The sequence below is a fragment of the Camellia sinensis genome, unplaced genomic scaffold (assembly GCF_055761805.1).
Source record: "Camellia sinensis isolate YWXY unplaced genomic scaffold, ASM5576180v1 Unanchor1, whole genome shotgun sequence".
Lineage (NCBI taxonomy): Eukaryota > Viridiplantae > Streptophyta > Magnoliopsida > Ericales > Theaceae > Camellia > Camellia sinensis.
Genome location: NW_028128987.1, coordinates 18,894,165 through 18,906,959, shown reverse-complemented (window position 1 = coordinate 18,906,959; position 12,795 = coordinate 18,894,165).

Genomic DNA, 12,795 nt, shown 5'->3' with positions numbered 1-12,795 from the left:
ATTTGTTTCTTAAAAACCATGGTATTATGCATCAGTTTTCTTGTCCTCACACTCCTCCCCAAAATGGAGTTGCAGAAAGGAAGCATAGATGTCTCATTAGTACTACTATTGCTCTTCTTCATCAATCAGCTCTACCATTGTCCTATTAGTTTGATGCTTTGGAAACATCTGTCTGTCTTGTTAATCGACTACCTAATTCCAAATTGCATAACAAAACTCCTTTTGAAGTCCTGTTTCATCATGCTCCAGATTTTGGTTTTCTTAAAAGTTTTGGTTATAGGTGTTTTCCTTGGATCAAACCTTATAACTCTTACAAACTTCAGCCCAATTCTATACCTTGTATATTCATTGGCTATCATCCCTCTATAAAAGGCTATAGATGCCTGTAGATGCGCCCATGGGCCTCGCTACAGTTCGAACTCGATTTGTGTCACGGTTCTTAATTTGAACCAAAGAGTCCGAATTCGGCAAATCGTTTTTTGAGAAACAAATTTTTGAAAAGAAGTGCCAAACATGGACTGCTTTGCCAGATACAGAGTCGCCACCTAAATATTTTATTTTGGGGAATTTAGGAAACCCTGACTCGGTGCCAAAGGCCACGTGTCCGTCATCACCAAAGTTGCCTCGGCTAGGGAACTTGGGTACGATGGGGGAAGGTCAGCTATGAGCACCCCCTCTCGCCCGATCCGAAGATCGGCCTCTACTAACCGTGATATCTTGTTTTGAAAACATTATGTATTCTTATCCCGATTATTAGCCTAGAATTACTATGTTATGCGCACAGCAAACAAGTATAGACTAGATTGCCTAATTTGGGAACAAGCATTGTATATTCGTTTGTTTTGAAGAAATGTTTTGGAATTTGCTACTCACAAGTAGGCTAAAATACGGATTTCAATGAGCCGTTCCAACTCACGCAATCCAACCTTCATCCATAGGCATTCAAGCAGTTTATATCACGTAAGCAGCTAGCCTCATGGTAATCATGCTGTTATGGCAACACTTACATGCATGTGGTATGCTAAAGCATAAATACTTACATCGTACTCTGTGCCAAAACAATAAATGCGTTAGCAATCAATGCATGATCCAAGTCCATGTTTAAATGTCTAATGCAACGCATACGGAATGTCACTAGAGTAGGCTCGGCTATTCTATGAATAACATGTGAAAATGCACAAGTAGCATGTATTCAAGTTAGATTTGAAATACTAATGCAGTTAGCATGATACGCCGAGCCCGGTGCATGTAATACGGATGAATGATGCACGCATGCATAGCATAAGGTATGCTAAATTAAACATGACCTATTACTAACCATCAAAGTAGACAAGTAAAAGGGAGAAAGAAGTAGGGGTTGGAAGACATGCACACACTCACCCACACTTATTACAAATTCATCCTCGCTCGGGGGGACCAAAAGAATAATACAATTCGAATAATGAATTAACTAACTCGCAAGCTAATTAATTATTACAAATCACCTAATTAATTAACAAATTAACTAAGTATAAGAAAAGCAATAAAAGCGGCCTCAGGAAGAGGGTTCGATGCGCGCGTGCTCGGGTCTTGCTCGGAAGTGCACTGCCATGCATAAGCTGCCTCTGTTTTCCCTGCACTGCCTCTTGGAAGGCTGCCAAAGTCTCAGAATTGCTTCGCTGGACATTGGGAGACACCACCGGCTGAGTAGAATCATCACCGGCTGTGGTGTGTAATCATCGGCTGTTGGTGAAGCTATCGGCCCAGGAAGGATTGTCGGTCGGCACTGAACACTGCCGGTCGACAGAAAGTTCCTGCAGAATCTGCAATTGACAGTAGCAGAGGGCAAGACATAGCATGGCAATACAATTCAAGCAATGTATGCGCCAATCCTATCCCTTATCATGTGTACGACTCAAAGGGACATGGTCCTTGGTTCTCGGACCATCAATCGCGCATTTCAATGCGTGATGGCCCAAAGAATCAAGTGAGCACTTTGATTTCAAATGTAATGCACGCGAAAGCATAAGGGCCCAATCCTTATCACTAAATCAAGGGACAAGGCATGCATGCTCAATGCAACCTAAGCATGTTAACTAACATGCAACATGGTATAAAAGGGAGCATGCAAACATGCAATGCACATTAGGTACACAACCTAAGCAACAAGGCAAACAAGCATGCCACAACTATGCAAACTACTTAGAGCATGCAAGATGCAATCTAACCATGCGACATGCTAGCAACTTGACCAAGGGAATGCATGCCAAATGCAAATGATTTCAAGCATGCAACACATGCAACCAAAGCAAGCAAACATGAGATAATGTAATAGCACTTGAATGGCATGCAAGGGATGGACTTACACTAATTGGACATCTCTAAGTTAGGTCCAAAACAATGGCCAAAGCTTAAGAATATGGGACCAAACACACATGCACACATTAAGGCCTAAATACTTAAGCATCAAAGGGCATCTTTTAAGCACACTTAAAAGGGAATAATCATGGACATGGGGCATGCATTAAGCTCTGAAAATCATGCAAGAACATGGTGCCAAACCAAGCAAACAAGATAGGCTAAACATGCAACAAATGGCCCAAGCATTCAAGGCAAGCTAATAGAGTATTGAACTACACTTGATATGACCATACATGGCAAGACTTAAATGACCAAAAACAGAGTTTTAGCACATAAAACAAAACCCAAAAGACCACTTAGATGGCATCTAAATGGCTTGAATTCAAAAGCATGCACAATGACCAAAACATGAAGCATACAACACAAGCTTTCAAAGCATTAAAGAGGTATCCAAGGCAAGCACACAAGCATGCTAAGGGGACTGAAATGATGCTATAAATGGTGTCAAACCGTTAAAATAAAGCAAGTAATGCATGCTATACCCTCACATACTTAAGGCCAACAAGTCAAAAATGCAAAGGGGCTATACTAAACATGCCATGGCCGACCAAAATGACTAAGGACAGACCTCAAACATGGCAAAATAAGCACAAAAGCTTCACAAAGCCAGGCCTAAAACATGCTAGAACAATGGTTTACAACCTAAGGCATGTTAAGGCCTAAACATGGCATTACAAGGTAGGTATGCTAAGCATGCATGGTATACCAAAACCAACTAAAAAAAAAGGCATATTATGACATAATAAGCACAAAAATCAGCTAAGGCATGGTCAACAAGAGCCTAAGCTAGGTGCTCCCTCAAGAGGCCAAAAATGGTCCTTTTCAAGGACAACAAGGAGATGGGGTGGCCCTCTCCTTCTTGGGACTTCAAGGCACCATCCTTACCACTGAAATCTCTCAAGATTTCAGTGGTGAGGAGGCCTAAACACCAAAGTCCCGGAGCTCACTCAAAATAGCACAAAATGGAGCCTTACAAGGCTTAAGAGGGGTTAAACAACCTCAAACCACAAAACACTCTAAACAAACTATTTAGAGGGCCTAAAAACAGAATTTTTTTATGTTATATACTAAACACAAAAACAATTGCAAGGTAGATAAAAATACAATGCAAAAATGGGAAATAAAGGGACAAACTTCTTACCCTTGAAGACCTTCTTCACAAATGGTGGACCAGCTGCTTCCTTGAGCTCAAAACAGCTCCAAAGCTTCAAGAACAAACCTCTGGCCCTTCAAGAACCAAGAAATGGTGTAACACTATGTGTTTGTGTGCAATAGTAAGACACAAACACACTTATACACACACAAGAGAGAGATATAGAGATAGGATATGTATGAAACCCTAAACCTAGAACTCAAACCCTAAAATGGCTGTCTAAAATATATAACCCCATCAACAAGAGAGAAGACCTCTCTTTATAGAGCTTTTTGTCTTGTAAAGCTTACAAGACAAGCTTCTAAAGAGAGAGATCCCTCCATACATAGAGGGGAGCCAAATGCAAGACAGCTGTGTCAAAATATCTACAAAAGCAGATGCACAGTAGTCGGCCGGCCAAAGATGGAATTGACCAAAAAAGGATAGCCGACCGGCTATCTATAGTGCCGGCTGGCCAAATATTTGGCCGATGGCCACAAAACACAGCCGATGGCCTCAAGCCACGGCCGGTGATGGGTGGGGATGGTTTACAAGCCCTACCCTGCCTCTCAAAGGCAAAACACAAGTGTTTGGTGTCAAACCAAGCACAAAACAATCAAGTGGAGAGGTCCTGCGACGAGGCGCGCTGCCAAGGCTTCCGGGAACTCAAGACGAACACAAACATGGATAATCACCAAGTGTTCCGATGGTGACGTCCAAGTCTTGAGGACGGTCAAAAATGGGGTGTCTACAGTTGCCCCTCTTTGACAGAACTCGAAAGTCACAACAATGACGGGAGTGAATGTCAAAGCCCAGAGACGACTCATTTTTGACAAGGCCGAAGACTTAGACAAAGCATGCAAGACAACCAAGATATGCGCCCGAAGGTAGGGGCAAAATGCAAGACAATGCACAGAGCCGGACATAACTTATGATCATGCAAAGAAAGCTGTAATGAAGCATACATGCGACAATTTTAAGCTAGCATACACCGAACTACACTACAATGCAGAAAGGATGTAAGAGAACTATGTAATTCTCGATACGTCTCACTCGGAGGATACAATACCTGTGCGGCTCGTCTGGTTGCACCAGCCTCAAATGAACCGTACATACAATATCGTGCCTGCAAAGAAAACAACTCAACAGGTACGATGTTATTAGCAACATGCATGACAATGCAAAAATGGATTCAAAATGATATGCAATGTATACAAAACAATGTATAAACAATGCAAATGAAGATGCAATGTAATCGAAACAATGCAAACTATATGCAAAGCAATTGAATCATGATCCAATCATGAGCGGATCGAAACTGCACCTATGTCAAATAGATTGATGGAGGTAACAAGTCTGTCTACCATAGAACGGTCAACTGAGCTATGAGTAATGTAGACGGACACAAGAACAAGTATTGGGGGGAATGACAAAGGTAGGGAAACGACCTGCTGGGGAAAGGACTACGATCCTAATGCTGGATGCAACAATTACACTACAATGTAATATATACAAATGAAAATGCTGGGGAAATGGCAATGGATATGGCACGCAGGCCAAACCAAATCTTGCCTAGGCAAAGCATATACGCATACAAGCCACGTCTAACATAGAACGGTCCACTGAACTATACTTCGACACGAGAAGTATGGGCACATACCGGACCAAGCTCAACATGGAAAGGCGCAAGCCATAAATGGAAGGTGATGCAATGAATGCATGCAAGCTGCAATGCAATATGCACTGGGATGAAAAAGATACGATGGATATGGCCTACGGGCTAAACCAAATCTTGCCTAGGAAAGGCATGTACACATACAAGCCGCGTCCAACATAGAACGGTCCACTGAACTATGTTTCGACGTGAGAAGTATGGGCACATACCAAACCAAGCTCAACATGGAAGGGCGCAAGTCATAGATGGAAGTGATGCAGTGCATGCATGCAAGCTACAATGCAATATACACTATATCACAACGATGCATAACAATGCAACTATTTACAATGATGCATGACAATGCGATTGTGTTTTTTTGTTTTGTTTTTGTTTTTAAGATGCAAATGCATGATGATGCATGATTTTGAAGTGCGCAACAACGCACGGCTTTTGAGATGCACGTGAACTTGAAATGCGCAACAACATGCGGCTTAAGACATGCATGACAATGCAAACAAACTGTGCACATTAATGCGCCAAAGGTCTTGCACCTTCCGAGGATTTAAGGTCTCCTAGACCATACAAAATTCTCGATATGTCTCACTCAGAGTATATCATACCTGTGCTGTTCGTCTGGTTGCACTAGCCTTAAATGAACCGTACATACAATATCGTGCCTGCAAAGAAAACAAACTTAACAGGTACAATGTGATTAACAATATGCATATTAATGTACTTGAAAATGCGTGACAACGCAAAGCAAGTGGGAAGCATAACAATGCTGTGAAGGCACAGACATGTAAGTGGAGCACGCGGTCTACGCAGGCAACGAAATTGATCATAAGCATGCGGTCTACGCAAGTAATGGGATTGATTACAAACATGCGGTCTACGCGAGCAAAATATGCGGTCTACGCAAGTAATGAATTTGAACAAACATGCGGTCTACGCAAGCAAAACGTGCGGTCTACACAAGTAATGAATTTGAACAAACATGCGGTCTACGCAAGCAAAACGTGCGGTCTACACAAGTAATGAATTTGAACAAACATGCGGTCTACGCAAGCAAAACGTGTGGTCTACGCAAGTAATGAATTTGAATAAACATGTGGTCTATGCAAAGCAAAACATGCGGTCTACGCAAGTAATGAATTTGAACGAACATGCGGTCTACGCAATCGAAACATGCGCTCTACGCAAGTAATGAATTTGAACAAACATGCGGTCTACGCAATCAAAACATGCGGTCTACGCAAGTAATACAATTGAACAAACATGCGGTCTACGCAAGCAAAACATGCGGTCTACGCAAACAAAACATGCGGTCTACGCAAGTAATGAATTTGAACAAACATGCGGTCTACGCAAGCAAAACATGCAGTCTACGCAGGTAATGAATTTGAACAAACATGCGGTCGACGCAAGCAAAACATGCGGTCTACGCAGGTAATACAATTGAACAAACATGCGTTCTACGCAAGCAAAACATGCGGTCTACGCAGGTAATGAAATTGAACAAACATACGGTCTACGTAATCAAAACATGCGGTCTACGCAGGTAATGAATTTGAACAAACATGCGGTCGACGCAAGCAAAACATGCGGTCTACGCAAGTAATACAATTGAACAAACATGCGGTCTACGCAAGCAAAACATGCGGTCTACGCAAACAATACAATTGAACAAACATGCGGTCTACGCAAACAAAACATGCGGTCTACGCAGGTAATGAATTTGAACAAACATGCGGTCTACGCAATCAAAACACGCGGTCTACGCAAGTAATACAATTGAACAAACATGCGGTCTACGCAAGCAAAACATGCGGTCTACGCAAACAAAACATGCGGTCTACGCAAGTAATGAAATTAAACAAACATGCGGTCTACGCAAGTTAGCGAGATTGAATACATGCAAAATGCAATGAGATGCGCAAAACCGCGCGATTTGTTTTAGACAACGCGAGCGCACAAGACAGTGCAATCGATATGCGATACGCATGGGGCAACTTTTGAGTTTTGTAAAAGCCAAAAGGATACGAAAAGGATACACCTTGCACGAATTCGAGTACCACGCACAGAAGACACGACCCGAGGTCAAAACGGTGGCCGGTCGAGTGTCGGAGATGCACTTTCTTGTACTTCTTTGAGCTATGAAAACCCAAAACTACAGATCTGACCCAAACAAGGATGCAGGAGGCTCACCGGCCGGAAGAGGATGCCATCGGCTGTCCATCGGCCATCAATACATTCCACCGGCCAAAATGTAGTCGACCGGCCAAAAGTGCCTGAATCGGGGCAGATTCGACTTTCACCTCGGGTCTTTTAAAATAGGGTTCCAAACCCTATTTTACACATCCTCCTTAGCCGAAAATCCACTCCCTCTCTCTCTAGAGCATTTTTCTCTCTTCTTTTCTCCGTTTCTTTGCGTTTCACGCCCGTTTCGTTGTTCGATTCGCGTATATCTTCGCGTTTCGAACATTTTCATCCGAATATTTCTTCATTTCGGTGCTTCCTTTGCCATTTCTACCTTTTGGGGTTTATTCCCCTCGGGTTTCTCTCGACTTGCGTGCCTTTTCCACTTCCCGGCTTCTCGGGCCACTTTTCACCCTCTCGGGTTGACTTTCTGGTTGACTTTCTACATTTTCGCCCGTTTTTCCCCTTTTCGGCTATTTTCTCACCATTTTTGACATGGCCGACGATATTCCACAGGGCGGGACTCCCCCGGATCACGAGATGGATCCCGGGGTTGAGCTCCTCCCGTTGAGCATCCGCCCGTTCGACCCGGCGGCCTACCGGCCGGCGATTCATGTGCTACCTCCTGACGGACTTCGCCAGTTTCAGAGTTTCGACAGAGCGATGCCACCAGAGCTCCTCCTGCGTGAGCCTACATCTCACTTATCTTTCGGCGCTTCCGAGGTAACATTCCTTTCTCTGTTTTATTTTCCGCAATGTAGAATATAAAAACTGCCATAGCTGATTACATTCTTTAACTGCTTGACTCAGATACATTGACACACTGTGCACTGTAGTTGATCACAACCATACTGGCAACTGATATTTGTTTGAGGCTGACATGTGCACACACTGTAGTTTATTGCAATCATACCGATACCCGATATCTGTTTGCATCTGAAAAAACTTGCACGCATGCTATATTTGTACTGAACCACGCCAACACGCTGACACATCACACTTTGTAGTTCACTATAAGCACACCAGCACCCGGGATCTGTTTGAATCTGAAAAACTTGCACGCATGCTATATTTGTATTGAATTCTGAATGCCCTTCAAAACTAGTATATTCAGTATTGCCTCGCAATTATTTGTTTGAAAACAGGGAGATTCCCATACCGTCCGCGGGTATGGGAACATTGCCGCTTGGGACTGGTATGCTGAGCTTCCCGGCGCGGTTCGCCACATTGTGGACCAGGCAGGCTTCGGCGCTTTCTGCAGGGGATTATCCAGACTCACCGTGAGCAGGCCTCTCCTTGCTGCTCTAGCGGAGAGGTGGTGGGACACCACCGACTCGTTCCATCTATCTGCGACGGGAGACATGATGATGACTTCCAATGATTTCTCGATGCCCACAGGCATCGGGGTAGGGGGTGATCCGATCCCCTTCGACACTGATATGGACGAGTGGACTGCCGCTCAGATCTATCTGCTTGGCAAGGTGCCACCTCTCGCCCGTCCAGGCTTTGTTCGTTACTCCTGGTTCGAGGTGCAGTTCAGGGTCCAGCCCGCGTTGGTGGAGGAGGCTCTGATGACTCCGGAGGCCGTGGAGAGATATGCACGCGGCTTTCTCATGTTCCTGCTGGGGACGACCATTTTCACCGACCGGGCGAACACCGTGCCCCTGTATATGAGCTCGGCTTCCCGTGGCAGCGGACAGTTACTCGGAGGCTACTGGCGTGCTTGGGAGGTACGTTTCTTTCTCGCTTTTTATTTCTGCTTTTCTATCTTCTGTACTCTGTACTGTATTCTGTATTGTACACACTGTAGTCTGCTTTTCACTAACTGTATACTATACACACGGCACACACATACACTCTGCTTTACACTGACTGTACACTGCTCACATTGTACACTGTACACAATACACTGTCTGCGCAACACACTGCACAACATGTGGCCCTGTTATTCTTGTTTTATTTTGCACTCCGCTCTTATCTGATAATCATATTGATGTTTTCTCTGCCGTTGTGGGTCTATGCTTACTTTCCTAGGCTTGCACCCGTGCCAGACACGGAGACCCCCCTCGTCGTCCCGTTCTCGTGACGCTTCGACATGAGATGCGTGCGGAGGCCACGAGAGACATTTAGCTTCTTTCGCCGCTACTTCGACACTATCACCCCTGCCGAGGTATGTTTTATTTCAGAATTTATCTAAGCTTTGCTTTTCACTGCATATTTCAATAACGATAGATAACAAACTGCATGTCACTTTCAGATCACTTGACAGCCTTGGGCTCCGTTGCTGGCGACGATTCAGGACCGATTTGCCGGTGCTGAGGAGACCTCGCGTTTTCGGATCTTACTGGAGGGCCCGGTCTGTCGGGCTTGGTACCTAGGTGAGCGTTTCTTACGCCAGACCCTAGGGTTACCAGAGCAGATAGTCCCGGTTCACCCCCCTGAGGACATGAGGGAGACCGAGAGACTCACTACTGAGCAGATGGCCGATTATACTATCGGTTGGGAGGCGACCCGCTTCAGAGGTATCGGCGACTACAGAGAGTACATGCAGACATACATTATGCAGTCTCTGAGCGGTGGCCGTCGAGCTGAGGGAGCCAGGCCCGTGGCGCCAGCAGCTAGGGCAGGAGCGGGAGCTGGAACATCGAGGAGGGCTCGAGTTCGTGGCAGGGGCGGAGTTCAGGGAGGACAGGGGACCGGTTGGCCTGCTCTGCCCACTTTACTGACATACAGAGGGCAGGACGGGACGACCTACCAGATCCCCTTTGCTCCTCCCCCGGCTGGTCATGAGTTAGCCGGCATCCCCGACTTGCCTCCGGTATGTATTACTTCATTTTGCATCTTGCATTGGCATTTCATTTCAGTTTATTTGATATTCCGTGGAATACTGATACATCTTGTACTCTTGCAGGCGTCCTCCGAGTACACTCAGCAGTCCGTGGAGTTGAATGCCTCCATGATGGGGATGCTACAACGGACCTTCGACCTCCTGGCCCTTTACAGTATTCCGGTATGTTCTTCTGACGACGGTCTCAAACCATTCGTAAGCTGATTCACGTAGTCTGATGCACGACACAACACCTGACACACTGATCTCACAGCATCCGATACACCGCATATACTGCATTCTGCACTGTACTCTACACTGATAAACTGCTCACGGCATTCACACACTGTACTCATACACCGCATTCTGTACTGATAAACTGCTCACGACATTCACACACTGTACTCACACACTGCATTCTGCACTGATAAACTGTTCACAGTATACTGATGCATTTGCCTTTTATGTACTTTTTTCAGTCTCTCTTCCAAATTCCCATTGTAGGAGGTGCTCCAGCTGGACCTTCCATCCCCGCCCGAGGGAGAGATGAGGAGGGCAGAGTATTCCCCCGCACCAAGGCGGGGCGCACTCATGTCGGGAGTAGTTCGCGGGCTCCAGTCCCTGATGATGATGATGACGAGGAGTCGGAGGCGGAGGCAGAGTCAAAGGCGGAGTCATCGGAGGAGGAGACCGGAGGCGGCACTAGCTCGAGCTTTGACGACGATGCTGATGATGCTCCTGGACCTTCGTCTAAGAAGAGGACTAGGACAGACCGATAGCCCTCGGAGCCGCTTGACATGGATACAGATTTTTGTTGTTTTTCTTCTTTCTTGTACTTTTCCCTTTTGTTGGTAGTTAGGATACTTTGTACTGCCGCAGGCAGATTTTGTTTCCAATACTTGTGTACTTGAAAAGATGATGAAATGAAATAGGCTTTTTATCTGAAAAAGTGTTTACATCCGTATATCTTTACATTTTCTACTTTGCATTGCATCACACCATATTACACCTCAATGTAAATGAAATTGATTGGTTATCTGAAAATTGAACACTTGCACTGTAATAATCAGATAGCTAAACAGCCAACAGCAAAATAACCCAAGCAAACCAATGCCTGATTCTGGACACACAGCCCTTACTCTACTGGGGATTAATCTGCATACAGCCCGTAACACAGCACTTGGTCCATTTTGCACACAGCAAATCCTGAACCAACAGCCCAATCTGACAAGACGGACTACGGAGCTGGAACCAGTTAAAGTCGAAGCATGCTCAGATGCCCCAATTTCTTTGTTCTTTTACTTCGCACAGATGTAGAGAATGGCACAGCACTCTGAGCATAAACGATTTTTGAAATTAAATAAGGGTTTTTCAAACCTGGGTCTCGAGCCTAAAACCGAACACAGCGAGAAAGACTCAAACGAAAGGTGCACGACCAGAACACGACGAGACACGCTCGGAAAGGACTCAAAACAAAAGTTGAGGTAAACAAAACAAAAGACACGACATACAGACACGTTAACGGAGACGGGGGACCTCAGATCACGAGGAGCCAGTTTCTCTGGGTATTGTTTCCCACCCTTTTCTCATTTGTGATTCTCACATCACTCCGGCACTCAAGCTCGGTTTTTTCCTCTCAAAACCCTTTTTCTTACTTTTCTCTCGACTCACACCTCTCTATTCTTTATTCTCTCATTTTTCGTCCCTCCCCAAGGTGATTAACGAACGAATAGGAAGTTGCGGGTTCATGCCCAACGCCGTTAGCTCACAGCTATTTCTTCTGGTGGGTAGAGTGCCCTCTTGGCAAGTATGTTGACGACGGGGGAAAGACAAAACGCCTGACTCAACTGTGCCCCTAGTTCATCATTTTGACCATTTTTGTTTTGGTTTTTCTACTAAAATAGTTTTGATCAAGATGAGAGTCGGATTAACATACTTGTTCGATCTTTGATTTGAAAACCATGCAAGTCAGACTATAAGCACTGAAAATTTTCCTTTTTGGGTCCAAGAAAATGGTCCAGTTTTGGAAAATGGAATAGTTTTCGAGAAAATAGTCAACCTCAGTAAAAATTTTCAAAAACTATTTTGCAAACAGTCAATGCTCAACGAGCATGGAACTCATTCTCGAGATGCACAACCTCGGATCGGAGGCAATGGAAAATTGCTCCTGGTTTGGAAGGGGTGGATGGCAACGGAAAGTTGCCCCTGGTTTGAACGGCGACTCGCGACGACTCGTGGCAACGGAAAGTTGCCCCTTGTTTGGATGATGCCGCAGTAGTCTGCAAACAGTCTTTAATGGTGGTGGTCGAACTCTTGGACACGGAGATGAGGAAGACGGTCATAATCAATATATGGACACAGTCACTTTGGAAGTGTTGGCAACTGGACTTTGGGATGAAATTGAAACCATTGTATGGACTGAGATGCTATGAAAGCGTTGGGGGCTGGACTTCAGAATGAAGTTGCCTACGTATCCCAAACATGGAAATCAAGCCTTACGTAGTTCCGGTGAAGGTACACTCGGGTATTATCCTCTCCTTTTTAGACTCTAACTTTTGCCAAGGCACCCGTTGCGGGTTTTCG